This window comes from Chelonoidis abingdonii, chromosome 4, assembly GCF_003597395.2.
Source record: "Chelonoidis abingdonii isolate Lonesome George chromosome 4, CheloAbing_2.0, whole genome shotgun sequence".
In the NCBI taxonomy this organism is placed as follows: domain Eukaryota; kingdom Metazoa; phylum Chordata; order Testudines; family Testudinidae; genus Chelonoidis; species Chelonoidis abingdonii.
In genome coordinates this window covers 17,374,156-17,395,977 of record NC_133772.1, presented here as the reverse complement: position 1 = coordinate 17,395,977, position 21,822 = coordinate 17,374,156, and the positions used below count along the sequence as shown (strand labels likewise).

The window sequence follows — 21,822 nt, the reverse complement described above, 5'->3', positions numbered from 1 at the left end:
CTCCCTCTCCACTCCCCTCCTCCAAGGACACTAGGGGAGTGATTAAGAACTGGTTCAGAGGCAAGCAATATCGCCCTGAACCTACCCCAGAGAAGAGAAAGCGCGAGACCCAGAGAACAGTACCGGCAATTTGCCACAGTATTTAGAGCAAATTAGCCCATTCTGTTGCACTAATTTATATTTATTTTTAGTACTATAGTTTGGGCACTGCAATTCAGCTTCATTTTTTTCTCCTCCAGCCTTAAAACTTACTTGCAGTTAAATTACACTTGGACATTAGGGGATGCATGAACAAGAATACACCATGGGATTATTATTAGGTGTGTTCTCATTTCTGCAATCCTCATTACCCTGACATTGGTCTGGCCTGTTCTTCTGGACAAGTAGGGATGGACACGGCTTTTTTTTTTTTTTTTTTTTTTTTTTTTTTAAAAAGCTCATCTACCTGGTTCATAGTCAGTCAGGTACAGGAGACTGGGGACAGAAATGAGATGGATGATTGTCTAAATCAACCAAAGTAAGGAGCAACACACTCCCTTCCTCCGTAACAATCTGTGGCCACATTGATAGAGACAGGGTCATCAGCTAGCTGCATACATGGAAGAAGAGGAAAGAACTCATAACCTTCTGCTCCAAAAAGTCACAAACCTCTAAAGGACAGTCCCTCACAGCAGTCTACCACAGTAGAATGTATAGCCGCTATTTTGTTCTCAAGCCACTAGAGAGGGAGACTATTATAAACTAATAAACAGTTAAGTAAATCTAACATTCCATTTAGGAGAAGGAAGTGCTATACATACCAACGGACAAACTAGCACTACCTTACTTCTCTCTGTTCAGACTCTATGATCCACCTTTCTGAAATTATTGGTGTACTGTCCACCAGGATCATCTGTTCACTCCACACTCACAGTACGTGGCTGCTCAGTTAAAAACTAAGCACTTTTTTCAGCTCTTCTTTCTCCATGGAGTAGTCACTTGGCACAGAAATCCATTCTCCCAGTTAGACTTTCACTTGCTATGCTTAAGCTTTCAAATCCCATCTCTAACAAGTAGTAACAGTCCTAGCAATTTTTTAGTTTGTACCTAAAGCATATTTTCTCAAAAGCTGTCTGCTCTATGTTCAAGAATTGCTGGATTATCTATATTCAAGACGACAAATTATCAAGTAAATGGCCTGGAGGCAAATTAATACAACTGCCAAAGAAAAACAACACATTAGCAAAAGCATCAGAAGATTGTGAATATATTGCATCTTTGAAAGGGGAAGGACAATCAGACCAGAGAATTAAACAGCTGCTGTGACTCAGGAGTAGAAAAACACAAAAAAAGACTGGTAAATAAAACTCAAACCCCTAGTACTTGCTGAGTTTATGGCGTCCTGAAACATACTTTGTTAATAACACACACAAAGAGGCTCTCAAGATGACTAGAGCTCTCTATTTATTCTTTCGGAGTTGCAACAAACTCACTCTAGCGTTATCTTATCTCTGTATTTCAATGTACAAAACACTTTAGCAAATCTCAGGGCCTAATGCACATCTTTCTGCTTTCAAGAGTCAGCTTAAGTTTGAAACCATAAACACAAGCGCGATGGACTAAAACTCAACCTTAATGCCAATTTCCACAATGAGCTCTGTTTTATAAACTCAAAGGAGTTCACTATAATCATGTTAGTGTTAAACAATTTCCAGGAGTTCATATTGTGCTGTAAAAATTTGCTCTGGGCGGAAAGCTAGTACCTTAGAATTTCCAAATAAAGGTGGCCAATGCAAAATGGAAAAAAAAAAAATGTGGAAGTGTAAAAAAAAAAAAAAAATCCTATTTAATTTGACTTCCACCTGAGAATTTCAGATTAGTAATATGGCCTCTGTAGAATTTAGCCACTCATACAAACCAGGATGAAAGAAGCTAAAAGTAAAGGGGATGTGGGTGGATACTGGAATTCCAGGTGCTTTTCATTCAATTCCAAATCAATATTAAACTGAGTCTAAAAATACCCAAACCCACAGTTATTCCGAACATTCCCTACTTCTTAAAGAAAAGACATAGTAAGGCTTTAAGGATAGACTCAAATTCTAGCTGGAAAGGCACGGCTGGACACTGGGAACACTGGGAACACTGCTCCTTCCCTACAAAGTGCAGATATTTTTAGAAGAATGGATGGAGATAGAGATAAAACCTGCCTCACAATGACAGAGGTAAATAACTTCCACTGCTGAGCTTCCTGAATAATCATTCTGATTCCATTCTGAAATATGAACAGAGATTCTCAACAGAGATATTGAGACCCTGTGAACCTACAAACCAGGGGGAAAAAGTCCACCAGATTTTTGGGGACTAAAAGATAAGTGACAGAACACATTTACCTCTTCTTCCTCACTCTCCACTTCCATTCTTCAGGTATGAACCTAACTGACTGTTAACTCATTTCATGCAGGTAGTGTATTTCTCTCAGACAAATTAAGTCATAAGATTCTAGGAAATATACAGACTCAAAAAGGGTTGAACTCAGTTAAATACCCCCACAGTCTGATAATTTCCACTTTAGTAAAAATATCACCTGTGTGCCCCTTTAGGCGAACGACAGGCTTATGAGCCATAGAAAGCTTTTAGCAGATGCGTCACGTCAGATGAGGGGAAAAAAATGAAAAGCATCTCTCTTTTCCTTAGACTCTGTAAGCTGAGAGTACTTTAACAAAAGGATTGCAGTCTCTGAAATTATTTTATATGGGAGGAAGGCACTAAACAATTCTAACTGTTTTTGTTATGCTAGGATAAATTTGGAGCTTTAAAAAAATCCCAGTGTCTTCATGGAACAAGAGGTCACACCTCTAAAACACAAGCTCATAAATGCTTACGTTAAAAACCTTGTCTTCTAAGTTTACAATATCATATTTTTTCCTGCTGAAACAGCTGCTTTGTTATGGGCCAAAGTTGATATCCACCAGGAACTTAGCTGACAGTTTATGGGTTGAAAATAATCACACAAAGGCAAACAGAAAAGGGGGATTCCTTTAGCTCTCAAATCCATTTCAATATAGCCCTCTTAAAAGCTGAACACACCAAATTTTGCATGACTGTCCTTCTGCTCACCAACCTCTATTGTTCCAGACACCCTTTTAGAGCTACGTCCATTTTTCAAATAAAGACTGAAATCTTACGATACATAAGAATGGTCTCAACAAAAATTATGTATTTCTCTTATTCCCTTTACAGACAGGAATATTTGCATTAAAACAGGATATTTAAGAATTGATTTGCTCCTGCTATTTATCGCCACATGAAGTTATAAACCTCTGTGCGATTACAGTTGACTTCGTTGTAAGTAATTATGTCGTCACAAACAAAGGATTCTGACTTCATGTGGGGAAACAGCAGCAGGAGCAGATGAATGCTTAAAACAAAGATCCTGGTTTTTTTGTTTAAGATCCCTACTGAGGGAAGAAAAAAAAACCCAGAAGACATGTTACATGGGAAGAATTATTCTGAAGGGTAATTGTCAGGGTTTTCCACAAGGCATCTGTTACTCTTTAAGAGATTCCCTGGGTGGCTGAATCCTCTCCATCAGGATTATAGTCCTTTTCCCCATGGCTGTGACACTGCTCTGTTGACCTTATGAGTTTTTGATGCTGAAATTACACAGATTTAAAATATTTGTGGCCATGCAAAGTACCAGCCTGATTTCCCCCCAACTTGTCAGCTAGCTTATCAACAGCCTCCTGAACAAGGAAAAGTATATCATGCCTGCTGTCAGGACCTGAATCCTCATTTAATTTCAAGCTCCTAGATACCATACACAGAGGAGAAGGGTATTTCCCCCCATTTATCTGAGGTGGGCCTTTTCATCCCCTTAGAGTCCCAAAGATTTTCTCCACATCTTCTTTAAGCCCCACTGGAGCCCATTAATGCTGCCCACTTAGCCAGAAGTTGCTGTTAACATAATGAAAATGCACACTTAAGCCTGGTCTACACTTAAAAGTTTTGCCAGCATAACTATAGTGATTAGAGTGTGAACAAAATAACAGACACCCCAAACTGACAAAGCTGTGATGGCAAAAGCTCCAGTGTAAATGCAGTTAGACTTTTTTTGCCAGTGTGTTTTCCAGTAAAGCTTACTTTGTTCCAGGAACTGGTATGAGTTATGCCGGCAAAAGAACAATTTTGCTGGTATAAGATGCATTTCCACTAGGAGGGCTTGCCAGTATTGCTATATCAACAACCCTTTCTAGTGTGAATGATGCCTGAATGTACTGCACTTGCAGAACACCTTCCACGAGAGAAATTCAGACCTGAAATCAAACTCAGATCTTCTTTAGGGCCATGCAAAATGTTACCACTAGTTCAGGATCAACTTTTGAACTTTTTAATTATGTTCTTTAGCTTAAAGAGCCTACTATCTGTACTCTATCATACATGTCTCTTGGCATACTGCACTCAAAGATGCATCCCATAATGCAAAGCCGAGGATTAAAAATGGTTTTGGAAGGTAGAGAAATAAATGTAGGTACCAAAAGGTGGAGGTAGCCCTGGAATTGTCCCTGCAACTAAATATTAACTAGATTGCTCTTCCATTTTACAGAAGAAATTCGTACAAAAAGGAGCCTGTTCTTTTAGCTGATTCAATATCTGATTAACTCACTTTGTCATAGCTGGAGTCTAACTCAACTGTCCACTATGATCTGGAGAATACCAGAGGGAATGAAGAGTTCCAAGTCTGATCAGTCAGAGGATGGGCCAATAAAACCAACAGCAATCCATGCCAACTTCCTGTGGGACAGAGAAAGAAAGTGATAGAGCTAGGTCATTGAAGCCTTTTTTTCATGGCAGAAACAACTCATGATATTACCTTGTGAGGCTGGAGGCTGTTTAATTATTTTTAGATGACTTACTTCTCCATGCTGCTTCTTGTTGCAATAGAGACAGAGCCAAATAGATACAGGCACAACTCCCATTTATTGCTTACAACAGAGCTGAATTTGTTCCCAAATCTGAAGACCAAACTGAAGACTTGTCCCTTCTCCTTTCTTTTGCTGGAGAAATCACCACCTTTCAGATCTTCTAGGCCTTTAATAGGCTGGAACCTGGCTATCTCAGGGGATGCCTCTCTCTGTGACTGTGACCCTTCAAGATAAATACATTCATCAGACATGCTGGAGCTTACTTTCTAGCTAAGAATCAAAGATCCATAAGGCTGGACTCTTAAAGCAAGTGGCTCACTGCTACCAAATGCCCTCAGACCAGCTATCCGGCTCATCATGCATCTCACCTCCTTCATAATAAAATGCCAGGTTCATATCTCCACTTTAGATCCTCCATTCTACCGCATGTGCAATAACTACCCTACAAGGGATTTGGGGGAGGAAACAAAACCCACAACACAACATTCTATCAAGCATCCACAACTCTTTTATGAGAGGAAAGGGTCATGGATACCGTCTGATTTTTTGTGCTCAGACTCAATATTACAAGTCTTCTAATTAGTTTTCTACCATTTTGTGAAGGAAAAAAACTAACTATCCTTCTCCATACCACATTACATACAAATATTACTTTTGTAAGAAAAGTGACAGAAAATTCAACCTTACTAATCTGCCTTACTTCTGAATTTCATGCAGGTTTTATTGCATTCCTATCACAGCCTCCATGTTAACTTTCTGTTTTCCGTTTAACTCAAAGACTGTTGAACTCAGTGAGCCATGAGATAGAACTCTGACTGTCAAGCAAGGTTTTGATGGTTACACCTGTTAAACCTTCAAGTAATTATTCTGACTTGAACTAATGAGCTAGGTAATTTTTCTCTATATATGAGTCTCCAATTACAGAGCTTTGGGAAGCAACCTTTCATGCAGCGAAAAGATCACATAAGCCTAGAAGTTTGTTTAGAATGGGACTCCCCTCAAGGTTCACTGGCTCAAAATTTTGACTCACCCTAAAAATAATATTTTCTGTTTCAAATACTTAACACACCGACAGTCAAATTTGGAGGTCCTTATTCAGTCAAGCTCCCATTTCCTTTTACCTGAGTAATGGATGAGTAAAAAATGAATAAAGATCTCAGGATTTGCTCACAAAATAGCTAGATTTTAATGGGATGATTAAACTTTGAACTCACCAACTTTGAGAATGGCTGTTGAGAAACTGGGTTTCCCCAATGGTATGCTATATGAGCATGGAGTGAACCAGTACCTTTGTTTTGTTTTAACAGGATTACCAAGAAAGCATAAAATGTGAAAAAATACCATTACAGGTTCCAACGGTCCTTGAAAATGCTTAAGTTAACTGTGCATCAACCGTGGATGTTATACTGAGTTATTGGAATGCCGCTTAATTCTCATTTTACGGCAATTTAGAACTTATAACTGTTTTTTACTCGCATAAATAAAACCTTTTCCATTAATTTCAATAGGCTTCTAAGGTGTTTTGTTTTTTTAAAATCAGCATCAAGTTGAGAATCATGTCAGAGTAGTCTGCATGTGTGAGATGTATATACAGATATACTCAGTAAGCATTAAATACAAACATTTTACTTGTTTCCTATAATCTCCATCATTGGGATTAAAGGCGAAAAATCAAGGCACAAAATTCTGCTATTAGTTACCCTATATAAACCTGGAGTGACTTCAAAAGAGATAAATGACCAGAATCTGATACGGAAAAGTGCTTTGAGTTGGAACATTTTTTTGTTTTAAATTTAGCTGTACAATACACAGAAATAATTGCACCTCTCAAAATAAGAGCAACCAGGTTTTAGAATCTATAAATTCACAGTATTTTCTACACCTCTACCCCGATATAACATGAATTCAGATATAACGTGGTAAACCAGTGCTGGGGCGGGGGCTATGCACTCCAGCACAAAGCAAGTACGATATAATGCGGTTTCACCTATAACGCGGTAAGATTTTTTAGCTCCTGAGGACAGCGTTATATCGGTGTAGAGGTGTATTTCCATAACCTATGCCAACATCATCACAGATCCTGATTCACAGACAAGGTTTCTCTAGAAGTCCCCCAGTGTAGAAACCACATCATTCAGTAATAACTGTTATTTGTATTACTGTAACACCTAGGAGACTCAGTCATGGACCAGGACCCCATTGTAGTTAGGTGCTGTCCAAACACAGTCCCTACTCCTAAGTGCTTTAAGTTTTCTACACATTTTCTTCCCTTAACATCTCCTTCCCTTACACACCAAAATTATAACTACTAAAACAGACAGGGCCAGAACGTCATGTTGTGTAAATTGGAACTATGCCAGTTTACATCAGCTAAAGATCTGACATTCCCCCCCGCCATTTTTACTTTCCCAAATTCTCCAAACTTTCGGGGTGCAGACTGAAAGAGATGACTTTCTGCCTCCCTCTGCATTTACTAATGACCTAATTCTACAAATACATGAGTTTAATAAAATTAAGAATGTCTCTAAGTGTTTACAAAGTCAGGACCTAAATTCTTGATGGAAACCCTGGTGAACAAAAAGCCTTAAGACTAGTAAAGTGCTACAGAAATTAAACAAAACGAGCCATGCTGTATTTCTGCAGTGTGCCATTTTCCTTGATACTCTGCACTTTTTAATCACTGTCTACTATATTTCAACAGAAAATATACAGATGTTTTAAGAATGCAGAAACCAATATCCTAAAGATGGAAGATAGATTTTTAAATCTATACATATGTAGATATAAATGATTGCATTTCCTATCACCTGCTATGTAAAGCATACATTCAAAGCTGAAGTTAATTCTCATGGCTCAGGCATTATGTTAAAAATACCTCCAGATTTCACAGGCACTTTTTCTAAGAATAATTTGAACAGAATCCTTCTGGCTGTTTTATCAATAATATTCATTAACAGGATGATTGAACTATCTTCCAATACTGGAAACACTTAAAAAAAAAAAAAAAAAAGAAAGAAAGAAAGAAAAAACCTTGAATGCCACACATTTTGACCTACTGCAGGAAGTGTCTTAACTCATCCCTTAATAACTGTTATAACAAATAATTACTTCCTACTGTAGTATTAAAATATGTATGTGTAAGAGTTATAAGAAACAACCATCTCAGAAGTATGTTTTATAGCTAGATCACAGAGAATTCTCTCAGTGCTGATCACACATTCAACTGATTGCTGAAGTACAGATCAATTTAACAGCCCTCACACATACAAGCAGGCCAACATTCTCTTCAAGAATCTCCTCAGGACAGGCACAAAACATGAATTATACTAGTTAGTGAGGATTTGGTAAATTATGGCCAGTTTTCTTTTGATTTTCCTCCTTCATTTTAATTCTCATTCATCTTGGCAAAATCTTAAAAAGACTATTAACTAATCTCCTAAAATAACATCACAGCTGACACAACACATAAAATAAACAGTTAATAACCCAAATAAGCATGCCAGGACCAATAACTCATGTTATTTTTAAAATAATAATACATAACAATATCCCCCTTCACAAACTATTAGATTGTGGTTTCATTATTTTCACAGCCACAATGAATAACTAGCAACCCATATTAAACATAGTCACAGTATTAGACATATGTAAAGTCAAACAGAGTTGGGTTTCAAAGGCTTCTTCAGTACATGTTGTTTGAGACATATTAGAGATTAAAACAACAGAGTAGCAATCCTCAGTAATCTAAGTCGTTTTTCCATCTTTTTTTGCTTGATTTTCCAATTAATAAGGGTATTTCTTTTTAAAACCCTTAAGAGGAGAAAAAAATAAAATCACACATTGCCTTCTTTCACATCCTCTAAGAGTTTTTAAAAAGAAATACGGTTCTTAATTGGCAAATGAAGGAAAAGAAAATGACAGGAACATGACTGAGACAACGTGTCCAAGGACAACCTGGATTTCAAAATGTTTTCCCCAACATCATCATCCCCATGTATTATTATTTGTATAAAGCTTGTAAAAAACTATATTATATGGATTTCGTACATCTCCTTGCTCTAGGGGAGGCTTCTGATCTGATCTGACCCGCATTTAAAAATCCTGCATGAACCTACTGCTATGCCTGACCCAAGGCCCCCCATAGTTTTCTAATTAACATCAAAAAGTAGAAACAGAGAGATTTGCCTGGCACTTCGCTAAATTCCTTTTTGCTCTGTTCAGCCATTGTGCCCCACTTAAGCAAGAATGTATATGGCTTACTCTCACTGTCCCGCAGTATAAAATGAAACGCAATTGCTGCTCAGTGGCATTTACAAGGAAACTGAGACAGCAGCCCAGTTTTCATTCTCAACCTCAGGTCTGGCAGGCTGGACAGTCAATGCACACAGAATTTTTGCGTCCATATCAGCAGATTGTCTGGTAGGCAGAAAGTAATACAATTTCACTTGTTCAGACCTGTTTTTGTTGTTATTACAGACTGCCTGACAATAGGGTTTTCCTAGCTTGCATAGTATGGGTCCATCTTAGCCTGGCTAGAATCCCTTCTGAATACTTATACCAGATGTCTCTGAGAAAGACAATCCCCCTCAATAATACACCTAGATATTTGTGATTATATACGCAATCACAAATATCTAGGTGTATTATTGAGGGGATTGAGAGCTTTGTCTCGGATATGACACCACAGGCAATTGGTCTCCTTGAATAATTTAAAATCAGTTGAGATCTGATTCTGTAGTGTCTGTCATTTTAACAGATGATCCCAGTCAGAGTTTTAGAGCTCACTGACTCAGTTAACTTGTCATCAGGTGACTGGTAAACTAGAGAAGAAATAAGAGGGGGAAAGGCAAAGAGTGATTTGATTGTGACGCGCCAGTCCCACCATCAACAAGCAGCAGTTCATAAGACGGCAGCACCACGGGGAGAGGGTTTCACTAAACACATTTTCAAGTGTATACCGTACCCAAAGGAAAATTTTCTCACCCACTAAATGTGCTCTTTCTTCCCTATTACTCCAAACTCATGTATTAGGTTTCCCTTCAACCGATTGCCCAGGGAGAAAAATGAAATATATGAGCAAATCTTGGCGTATACAAAAGCAAGGTGAAAAGCAGAGTTTTATAGTTTCATATTTTCAGCCTGCCCTTTTAAAAAAATAGTTGCCAGTTATTTTCATTCTTTATTTCATCATGAATGTAATTTTCTCAAAAGAAAAAAAAATTGAGACACAGATATTCAGTTCCTGGTGTACTCATTATTCTTAGCTAATTAAAATAAACAGACATCCTTACAATCTTGGTCTGATTACAGATTAACCCATGACTGGCAGGATTACATAGATTTATCTCCTAGGCTAAATCACTTCTGTATCTGCATTACAACTTATAGTTCTTTAAAAGCTTAGCTGAACAATTTTTAGTACTTCCTGTTCATTGTATTTTCACAAAACAAATGATTAAATTAAATGTTAGTGACTTTAAATCTCAACCTCTCCAAAGCTCAAATAAATGACATGTTCAAAAAGATTTAAAAAAAAAGAAAAAGAAAAAGGCCTTCCACAATTTTACCCAAGCGCCTCCCTCTCGAAACATTTAATACCATTTTCAAGCTTAGAACTCCCCCCTCCCCAAAATGAAACCATATTCCTCAAATCCTGAACATTAGGAAAGCAAGAATACATTTTTCTACACATAAACAACCTTCACTATTCTCCCCAGAGTTAAAAGGCTTGCCAGCACAACCTGCTACTTTTCACTCAGCAGTCTGTTTTTATTATCCCTTACAATCTGCCTAAAAACATAATGACCATCTAATTCCATGAAGCTTGAAGACCTGGCAGTCACATTTAATAATAAGTTAATGGTTCCTTTCTACTGAGAAAACCCATCAGCTGCCAACTTGAAATAGATTTTTAAAGATTTTTATTTTATATTAATAGAAATACTGTTTATATTCAATAGTAAATGTATAAAATTAAATAATTCTCAGCGTGCTTCCTAGAGGACAAATTTCCACTTCACAAAACCACAACTGCCAACAGGGGAGTCAGAAAAGGCGGCAAGGATTAAGCAGATATCAAAACAGAATTACCCTTTCACCCACAGAGGTGTTCTCTCCAGATGCATTAGGGGGGAAGTTTGCAATGCTGTTTCCCACGCTATGCCAGTGTTGGGAATTTGAGATCCTATATGATCAGGTACTGAGCAACTATTCAAAAGTGCTAAGTGTCCTCAGCTTCTTCTGATTTCAACAGGAGTTGAGAGCGCTCAACACATGACAGGATCAGTTCCAAAATGAGGATAAATGACTTCAGAACTATTGGTCATATTGACACTTTTCACCAGCACTAAGTTTTCTAATAACAGTAAAATAAATTTTAAGTTTATATATTTCTAGGACAATTGTGAATCATTCACAAAAGGTTGAAGGCTTGTCAACTGTTAGATGAAGTGCCAAAGTTGCTACTTCCCAAGGCCATCCTTCCCTTCTAATTAGCCATTTCCAAAGTTTGCAAACAATTCCTGAAGCATTTATATTATTTACACTCATTAAAACAAAATAAACAGTTTTTGCAACTCAGAATTAAGGTCAATGGAAAAATGAGACTGCAGGTCACAAAGACACAAAGAATGTTTAGCTGGAAAAATTCCGTCTAATTCAGTTTAATGGAAAGGGATCATGCTTTGTACATCACAAGCCAAACCAACATTCTCAGAGATCAGATATTTCATAAGATTTGAGTACCACTGACAGTATAAGTTTGGCATTAAGAGGGTTCTCATAGTCTGATGGAGTTATATTCAGTAAAGTATGTTTACAGTTTGTCAACCAATAGTTTGATTTCATGGGCTTCAGCTAAGCAGAAACAGAAATTGTGCTTATACAGCACCTTTCACAAGGGCAGACCTAGGTCTAACAAGCAAAGCTCGGTCAATCAGAGCACACAAAAGAAACCAGTGAAATTTGAGTTTGGATTGAAAAACAGAGTTAAACAGACCATGTCAAACTTCCACAGGCAATGAATTCCAAATTCAAGAGGTGCAGTAGCAGCTGGGAAGCATGGCATCTCAAATACTTCGCTATAAAGCTGGGAGCTGTCAGGAAGCCAGTAGTGCAAGTGATCTCAGAGGGCAACCATGCATATAGGAAGGCAGCAGGTCAGTCAGGCAGCATAAAGAGAGCTACACTGTTGCATCATCTTTAAAGTTAATGTTGCAATGATGAATTTAATGGGCAACCAATGCAGTGACCAAGTAGAAGAGTAATGTTCCATCAAGCCAGAATGTGTGTGTGAAAAACAGACAGGCCCTTCCGCCACCACATTAACTCAGGATTTAAATGTGCTGGGTAACCAGAGGGATCACAGTTTTGTTAAAATGCCTTCACAATTTCACTTCCCCCACAGCCAGGAGAGTCCCAACTTCACTAGAACCTCTCTTCCCCAATGAGCCTGCAGCAATGGGAGGGGAAGGAAACTCTGTCTTCTGAGCAGGTACCTCAACTCTTGAGCCAGGGAGGCCAGCTACTGGGAGTTAAAGCAAGAGGTTTGAGGGAACCTTCAGAACTGCTAGAATGGCTCAAGGGGAAGGGATAACAGACATCTCCAGGGAACAATATGGCAAACAAGCGTGACAGAAGAGACACTTCTTCTGGGGAACAGGAAGAGGGTTGGAGGATAAAGAAAACTCACAAGGGAAGGAAAGCAGCCAGGCACCTTCCCTCAAATCAAAGTCCCAAAGGGGAGGGAGCAACAGACCACCATAAGCTGGAGTGGGCAAAATGAGGCTGAAAAGGGAAAGAGACTATATAAGGAATAAGAGAGCAAAGACAGGTAAGAGGTGATGAAAGCAGCAAAGAGTCCTGTGGCACCTTATAGACTGACAGACATTTTGGAGCATGAGCTTTCGTGGATGAATACCCATTTCATCAGATGCATGTAGTGGAGGTGATGAGTTCCCCATAAAATCCAGAGGACTGGGGGGGCAGAGAATATCTGAGCAACAGTGAACTGCTTATGTTTGGGCTGAGTATTGTAGATGCATTTTTTAGCTATCAATCTAATTCTCTCAGTCCAATAGAATGACAGTCAAAATCATTCAGATAATGCTTCTCTCTAAATTCTTTTCTTATTCCTTCTCTACCCCCGCATTAGGAAAAGTGGGGGGTTCAGAAAGAAGAGGCCCCTCAAAGAGAAAAATAAATCAGAGTCCAATATCTGCTAATCAAGAGCCACAAAGGACAAAGCTGGAGACCAGGTGAAGGAGAGAGAGGCTAAGTAAGCCCGCTGCCATCCATATTCCCAGGTTGCACTGAACTCAGCCAGGGACCAGAGGAAGCTGGGCCACCTGGAAACACTATCCCACAGTCTGCAACCCCCTGATTTACACAACAGTGAAGACTGTGTTTTGAAGCAGACGACCAATCAAAATTCAGTTAATCTATCATTAAATACTTCTCTGGCTCACATTAAGTTAACTAGAGTTTCCAAACTAGAACATCTCATTTTTCACTGTTCATGAATCAGTAAAAACCCCCTAAATATCCCACAAAAACAACAAGGAGTCCGCTGGCACCTTAAACACTAACAGATTTATTTGGGCATAAGCTTTCGTGCCACTGGACTCCTTGTTGTTTTTGTGGATACAGACTAACATGGCTACCCCCATGGCAGCTAGTGTTGCCCAGTCATGGAGATATTTTTGGTGTTGACACATTTCCAAGAGGACTGAATGGATTCCACCTGTTCTATCTAATGTATAACTAAATCTCTAAGTGCTATTATATATCTGCCACCTTCAGGAAGAGATGGTTGCTATTCCGGGGAGAAAAAAATTTTTTTTTTACAAGCCTAGTCCTATAAAGTGCTCAGCCTCCTTTGATGTCTATGGATGTTGAAGGGTCTCAGTTTCAAGAGCCTAGCAACATACACTATTCTATACTGACAGCTCTGTTCGCATTTCCATTGTGAACTCTTATTTTCCAATTCCTTTTTTGTCTGAATCTTATCAAACATCCCCTAGAATGGTTTGGTTTAAAATTAATTTCTAAACATTATTGGAATGTAGGATATCACAACCACAGTAAATAAAAACTCCAAAAATGTCGTGGGCATTAAGAAGCAGACCACTAGCCTCTCCGCTAAATTTGTGGCCTAGAAAGGAAAATATATAAAAATCAAATAGGCATTAGATTCAACTCCTTATTCATCAGCTTTCAATTGCCTGGCATTTTTAACCAAAATTAAATTAAGAGGTAGAGAAGATTTAAAAAAATGAAAGCCATCAATTTATACAGACAGCATTCAGTAATACTTAAACTAAGAAACAAACAATGTGCCTCATACAAGAAAAGGTTTTCAGACTCAGGAGTCAGGACCATACTTGGTGCTAGTAACAAAAAACACCAAATAAAATTAACACTTTCATTCAAGACATCTCTATTGCCAAAATGGCTATATTATTATTTAAAACATTCATTCTGAGCCTATTAGGGTAAATAGGATTATCTGAATCAGTAGATATTACTCAAGGGAATAATGGTTGTGGGATCTATCCTTTTTACTTTCTAGACTATCAAGTAAGGAGAACAAAGCTTAACAGCCACATCAATATTTGGGGAGGGGGAAGCGGCTTTGAGCCAATATAGTTTAGTTGAGTTGGAACCTATTGAAAAATCACAATCAAATACTACTGAACGTGTTTAAATTGTAAGCAGCTTCATGTAATAGAACTTTGAAACCTTCCTACAAAGTAAAAGGTCCAAACTACAACTGTCTCTTTAGATTGAAAAGTAATGTATCAAACAAGCCAAAAAATACTAACAAGCAAAAGGATACTCCACACAAGTTTGATCTCCCCATGTTTGGAGGCAGAGACAAATTTGAGAGATTCATGACCTGATACACAAACTGAGGGTACAATAATCGAGGGAAGGAGCATTTCAAAGACCTTTGTAAGAACTGAAAACAAGAAACTATGTTTTCCTTATGTGCAGCACCAAATCAATTCCTCTTAAAGCAGCAAATCATATATTGATGAAGAAAAAAAAACAACTGTAATTTAGTCCAGCTGCCAACCACCAGAAACACGTTAAAGGACAAACTACAACACAGGTTACATTTGAAACTCTGACACTGAAACAACAAATTTAAGTGCCAGGCAAAGAAGAGCTAGATTTATATTAAAAAAAATACACCAACAAATGAAGCCAAAAATCTTATCTACCAAGACAGATTTATATTAAAGGAAAAAGGTGTAGCAAAGGAAATACACATTAGAGAAAGTGTGAATTATTTTATTCTTAAGCCCACCCAGGCTAGTATATAACAACATAAAAGGTTTATTTACCCAAGAGCTGTGTATGAAAAATGATTTGTTCTTATAGACCACAGTTCAATATTCAGTAAGACAGATAGTGCTCTAATTAGAAGTCAACCACAAATATCACGTAATTTCCTTAAAACTCAATGCCCTTGTTATAATTCAGTTGGACTATGTTAAGTGTGCAATAGTATAATGTGAAATTCTAACCAAGTTATTTTAAAATTCTAGTCTTATTAAGTTAACTTGGTTGCAGAACCAGTGTCAAGGAACCAAGCAGTTCATATCACATTTATGGCAATAATGAAAGCATCAGTATAAAATACACTTTTTAAAAAGGGGGGAGGGAGAAAGAACACTTCTATTATGAGTCTATTGGAACAGAGAGAGGAGAATATGGGAACAGAGCCACTGATCCTTCTTAGGAGTCTGGGGAACAAAGCAGTTAGTGGGATAGAAACACAAACCAGCACTGCCTGCTCTTCCTTTCTCAAGACATTCTTTTAATATTTCTGACCAAATGGCACTTCTGTCAGGTTATCTGCATACCCACTTACAAAGGCTGCAAGAATGCTCCCCCCTCCCCCTTTTTTTAATTTAAATAAAAGCCTTGAATATGTTTTCTGAGGCTTTCCTTTTCATAGTATGCACAAGAGAGGAAAGAGAATGCAACTGTAGGACAGTATTTCTTAATCAGATCTAAAGCCACCCACTGAAACTGAACGGGAGAATATGATTGCAAGGCAGCACTTCTTGATCAAGTGTACGGATCTGCCTTTCAAAGCAGAATAAGGCTATGGTCACCATTTTTTAATTGGCTCAGCTGATACCCTATACAAGTTCTAACTAGAAGAACACAGCTGTGGCCTATAATTCTTGACTTGATCTTCCACAGAAAAGACTGAAAGAACACAAATGCACTAAAGCATTTACCCTATTAAATCAGTTCTTCTTTCAAAATATTCACTGGATTCACCATGAGAATGCTTTATTTCTTATTCACATGATGAAGTGTTCAGTGTAAAATCTTTCACTGCTCACACCATAAAGAGGCAAAACGGCTGCTTTTGCTCAGGTGTTCTTGGTTTCCTAACATCACAATCTTAATTTCAATTTACCATAATATCTTAAACTGTACTATTTACATTTTTTTTTAATTTTCACCAATATCTCATGGAGGAAGTTAAGGTTAAGGCATTTATTTTAAAAAGAAACTTCCTCCCTTAATTCCTACAATATATAATTGTCTAGATATCTTACATGATTTTTAAAAATTCCACCTGAAGAAACATTTTTTTGTGGTGCTGACAGTGGTTTTTCTCTCTGAAATGAAAAAAGGATGCTTCACCAGAAAAAAAGCGTTTGTTATGATTTGTATGTTATACAAGAAAAATTTCAAGTGAAAAAACTCATAGTATTCCTGAGATAACAGCATCTAATATATCAATTTTCTTTCTCTGTATATGGAAATACTGTTGAATTATACAAGCAGGGTAGTGTGGGACACAGGAGCTTCTGCAGAGAAATAAAAGATATTGGAAAAGGCTTCTGCCATTTCAGGGCTAAAAATGACAGACTTCTCCCTGAATCGCATAATAATTACCTAATTAATAAAACCCATCTAGTAGGTTTTCTTAAAAATGTCTTGACTGCTGGAGAGGTGCCCCTAACAAGTATTCCATTTTCTCAAAGATTTCACACTCTCATCTTTGGCTGCCAATATACTGTAGGTGTTACAGTTAATGTATACTCATTACCATGCTGTGAACAAAAACTGATGAACACCACTTATCACAAAGCAGTGAGTTTTCTCCACACAGAGGAGGTAAAACAAAGAGGATACTAATCACATGTTCAGATTTTGCCAAAAAATATGATTTTCTCAAAAGAAACAGTAACTGAGTACAATGCAGTAAAATATATTTGATTTTGCATTTTGATATATACTGCATGGTGATGTTAAACATCATGACTGCACAAAGAGCTCACCATAGGCAATCTGAAAATTATCACAGGGTGACTGTGTCAAAAGTAGGGAGCTTGACATTAAACCTACCACTTTTGTTTCAGTTTCTATAGCACACAGTAGTTGCCTCATGTTTGTCTAAGGTTTTCAGTATCTTGTCTGATCTCCATTTTTCTATATTTCAATATTGCCAACTCACATGAATGAAGCAAGCAAACACAACTGCATTTTGTAGATCATCTTTCTTACATATCACACACAACACAGTACATGACATATGCATATCCATGCATTGGGGCATGGGGGCACACCAGTAACTGAAAACCCCATATTTGCTCAGAGCAGTTACCCAGCTGAATTTGAAAGGGGAAGATTTTATCTACATCGCAGCTCTAATTTTGGACTACCAACAGATTTTTCTGGATAAGTATGAGGTCAGTTTAAAAACAAAAAACTGCACTTTTGTTCTTATCAATCTTGACATCCTCTCTTTATCTTCAAACCTAAGACCTTTCAAATCTTTCTCTCCTCTCCCTCTGATATCACACATCCTTTACACCTGGATCACAGATCATCCAGATGATCCACTACCCAGGACCTGGGAACTTTCTACATACCACTGTAGTAAGTTAGATAATTCTTGGATGTGCTAACTCCCACAAGAATAACATGACCCAAAAGACATCAGAAAGTCCTGGATCTCCCTATATAAACAATAAAATCCTCTCCTGCCCTTCTCCTCCTCTTTCTCCCACCTCTATTTCCCCAGGCCCACTCCCTTTGTTCCAATCTCCATGCACCAAATAATTTCAAAACAAAATTTAAAATTTTGCATTTGGCAAAATGTTTCCATGCCTCCTCCTAATCCCCTCTATGGCACTGACTACACTGGCAATATTTCTATGACACCACTTGTGTCCCATTATGCCAACACACTGGTATGTGCACTGTAGTTCAGATTGCAACGTGCCTTGTGTTTGGCACAAGGCACTCTCCAAAATGAGTTTTCAAATACAAAAAAAAAAAATTTCATCACAGGTAACCCAGAGCTCTCCACTGTAAAAGCCATGGAATCTATTGGCAGAGCCTGAAAATTCTACTTCCTCACGGCAAGTGAGTCACAATGTTGACAACTGTCATATTTGGTGTGTTTTTTTTCTTTTCTTTTTTTTTTTTAAGTCTTAGCTCCTGGAAGCATGTGATTAGATGAGAACTCTCAACTTCCATTTTTTAAAAAATTTCTAGCCCTCGTGACTGGAGAGAAGAGCTTGAAAATGTTATCCAAATTCACCTAAAGGCACAAAAAACAGAACATGTTGAGAGTTTCTGTCTCTTTCTTTCTTTTCTTCTTTTTTTAAATCATGATTTTTAAGCCAATCTCATTTTTGAAGGGCTAACAATACTGATTTTACCAAACTGCAGCAGAATTTTGTCTGGTATTTTGAACCCTGACAGCAACAATGGAACTGACAAGAATCAAGTCTATTTCACTCTGTGGCTGCTAGTGAAAGCTATGAACCACAGCAGAGGCAGGTCAATGACAGAAGTAGTGCGAGGTCTGTCTCCTCAACAGCCAGGAAGTTCCGCAAGGAAGCAGATTAAACATTTGTCTACATGGAGAGTTTTTTTACATGGGGTTTGTTTTTTCTAATCAAAATGATGTGCATCAACACAATGCAATCCCTTCTTGCAAATTAACTGGCCAATTATTATGAAGATAATCCACTTTGAAAATGGAGTAAACTCATTGCAGAATGAGTAAGGTTTGTATGGACACATTTGTATTTTGCAGTTACTTGGCAGTCCTCCAACTGCTATCCTATACTGCATCATTTCACCCTAAGACTGACCAGCAAGGAGAGGGGTGTGGGGGGTCTTTCAAATTTTATCAGACATCTAGTAGACCAAGAGAGAGCACTTCTGAGCAGAGTTCACAGACAGCAACCTAACAGAAAACCCCACACCCTCCCCTTTCCTTCCATCTGGCAAGTGAGGGTTATTTTCTGACTTGGGCATAAAGAGCACGGCCACTCATCTTTCATCTTAAATCTTAGGCTGGCATTGTTTAGCCCTCTCTGACTAGGAGACATCTGGTAATATTTCCAAGCACTAGTGTGGGTGGCTGGGTGGGAAAAAAATGATGGGAAAAGTTACAAAAAAGAAATGAGGAACTGAGAAATTTCTGTGGTTGGGAAAAAAGAAAGAAAAGAGAAAATATAAGTGAGAAGAGAGTGAATGGAATGTGAGGACAATGACTTAAATAATGAGGTGTGATTAGAGAGGAGGAAGAGGAGTGACAGATTTGTGAAAAGAGAAAAGATACACAATAATCTGTTACAGAAAAGAAAATGGAGAAAAGCAAAGAAGGGTAAAGAGATGTAACAAAGATAAGGGATGTTGTAAGTTACGTTTTAAAATTTATTAAATAGAAAGATGATTGACAATGTTAGAATTAAAAACAATACACAACTGTTTTATTTCTTTAAATTGCCCAGAGGCATGGCTTCAAAGTCATGGCACTATGTGTGCAAGAAACATGGCAACATGGCACTTTTCACCTTAGCTGACTCCTGAATTAGTAAAACAACATTGGTGAAACTTTTCAAGCTCCTGACTACATGTGTCTGCCCTCCCCGCTCAGCAGCTTTTCCTGCAACCATACCTGGAGTACCAGATGTTTCCACACAAGGAAAACGCTCCTATGTTGACGGGAGAGCTTCTCCCATTGGCATAGTTAATCCACCACTGCAAGAGGTGATCGCTATTTTGACGGGAGAAGCTCTCCCGCTGACATAGCACTGTCTGCACTGGTGGCTAGGTCGGTATGCCTCTGTTGCTCAGGGGTGTGGACTTTTCACACCTCTGAGTGACACAATTATACCAACGTAAGTCTGTACTGCAGACCTGGCCACAGACATGTTAGAAGAACTATTAAAAAGCGTAAACTGCTAGTTAGCCAAATGGATGCCAAAAAGATACGGTCACTGTCACAGAGTAGGGTTGCAAACAGATCCATATTCTACCCTTCATATTATAACTGGCCTCAATTTTCAGATTTGGGATATATGTTATGTTCTGCAGTTGGAATGCAAAGAAACAGAATCTTCTCTTCTATCACTTCTCCTCTCCAAGTCATCCAACTTGCTGCCAACATCCTCTCTCTTTTCTGCTGCTCCAAATATGACTATTACCATTCAAATCCCTTTGCTGGGTTCCCAACATCTATTTCAAAGTTCTTCTCTTCCACACAAAATGCAAGATTCTTCTCTCTAAGGCATACCACTGCTCAAATCTCTACCCTCATCTCTCCCTATGCCCCCTCCATCCAAGTGTTACTCCCATTTGGTCTTTTTTTCTCCACTCACTCTCAACAATAAGGTGCTTTCTATACCACCAGTTATGCCTAGAACAGTCGGGTTATAAACATGTGAGGTTCCCTTACTCTCCTACTTCAAAACACTCTTTACAGCCAATGTTTTAAATGCAATTCAATTACAACAAACCATTCTTCTCTTGGGAATCAGCTCCACGTTCAAACTGGGGAGGACTGAGTACACCTCTCCGATATAGGTACCAATTTGTTCCTGGATGATCATGGTATTAGGTTTGCCAAACTTCCAGGTAGCCTGTGAGGGGTGGGGTGGGGTGGAGGCAGCCAAGGTGATGCTGACACTGGCTTCTGGCAGGTGCCCAGGGTAGGAACTCACTGATTTAGGCTCTGGATCCAAAATGGTAACATAGGAGGCATCCCGAGGGGGATCTCTTAAGGGATAGGGGCAACACGTTTAACCCCCTGGGGCCAAATGCAAACCAGGGGCTGGGACACTAGCCCACCAATGTGCTTTATGGCACTGCTGACTGGGGTCAAGGCCCCCTCTCACTTCAACCCTCAAAAAGGGGAAGAATGGGTTTTTTTGTCCCATCCCCCCGCCCCGAGGAATGAGTTTTATGTCTTTTTTATTAAAAAAAAAACATAATGGAGTGAAAGGGGTTTGGAGTTTGGCTTATGCAGTAACTGGGGTCAATACCTCCAACATGTGAAGAGAGTCTCTTTCCTTGTTCACCCCCCAATAAAAGCTAGGAGCCAAGCAGCCGTGACATATGCTCCCACCACCTGGCCTCTCCTCGCCACCTCCAAACATGACAGCTACAGAACAGAGGATACAGGAGGCTCCCAGGGTTTGAAGGCCCGGGTTAGGAAGTTTTGGATGCAGGCACTCCAGGGTGGGAAGGAACAAATGATGCTTGCTGGGGTCACACCAGGCTGCTTGTGATTTATACAAGTTTTACGTGACCCAATACGTTTTTCTAAGTGAAAGTTGGAACATTGAGGACCTGCCCCAACACCCAAAGACCAGTCCTCAGAACAGTTGTCTTTGCCACAGAGTCTCTTTCACGTAGAGTCCTCTCCTCTAGCCCAGAGTATTCAAAGTGTTAAGCTTTTGGAGACTGTACTGAAGGCTTGGGGGGGGGGGGGGAACGCCAGTCATGCCAGGCATGTGATCAGAGCTCTGGGGAGGACAGCTCGTTCTGCCCCTGTGGGCTAGGAACCTTTAGCTCTGTGTTGTTCCAGACCACAGTGAAGAAGCTAAGGATAGCGAGCAACGCCACCACCATTATCACGGAGCATATGGTG

General features: G+C 38.8%; 2 protein-coding genes across 10 annotated transcripts in view; one reads left to right on the top strand and one right to left on the bottom strand.

Moving 5' to 3' along the window:
* TOMM6 (translocase of outer mitochondrial membrane 6) overlaps positions 1–21,822 on the top strand; it is a 466,247-nt gene that overhangs the window by 40,435 nt on the left and 403,990 nt on the right. The window lies entirely within an intron of this gene.
* USP49 (ubiquitin specific peptidase 49) overlaps positions 1–21,822 on the bottom strand; it is a 66,344-nt gene that overhangs the window by 36,895 nt on the left and 7,627 nt on the right. For 3 of the 9 annotated variants that reach the window (XM_075064898.1, XM_075064895.1, XM_075064900.1), the window contains exons 2-3: positions 4,893–5,124; positions 4,643–4,770 (exon numbers count right to left, since the gene is read on the bottom strand). The exons of 2 other annotated variants lie outside the window; for them this stretch is intronic. The gene's annotated coding sequence lies outside the window, so the exon portion shown is untranslated. Of the gene's footprint in view, positions 1–4,642; positions 4,771–4,892; positions 5,125–19,217; positions 19,309–21,822 lie in introns of all 9 variants that reach the window. 4 more of the 9 variants (XM_075064896.1, XM_075064893.1, XM_075064899.1 and 1 more) reach the window with 2 other exon arrangements.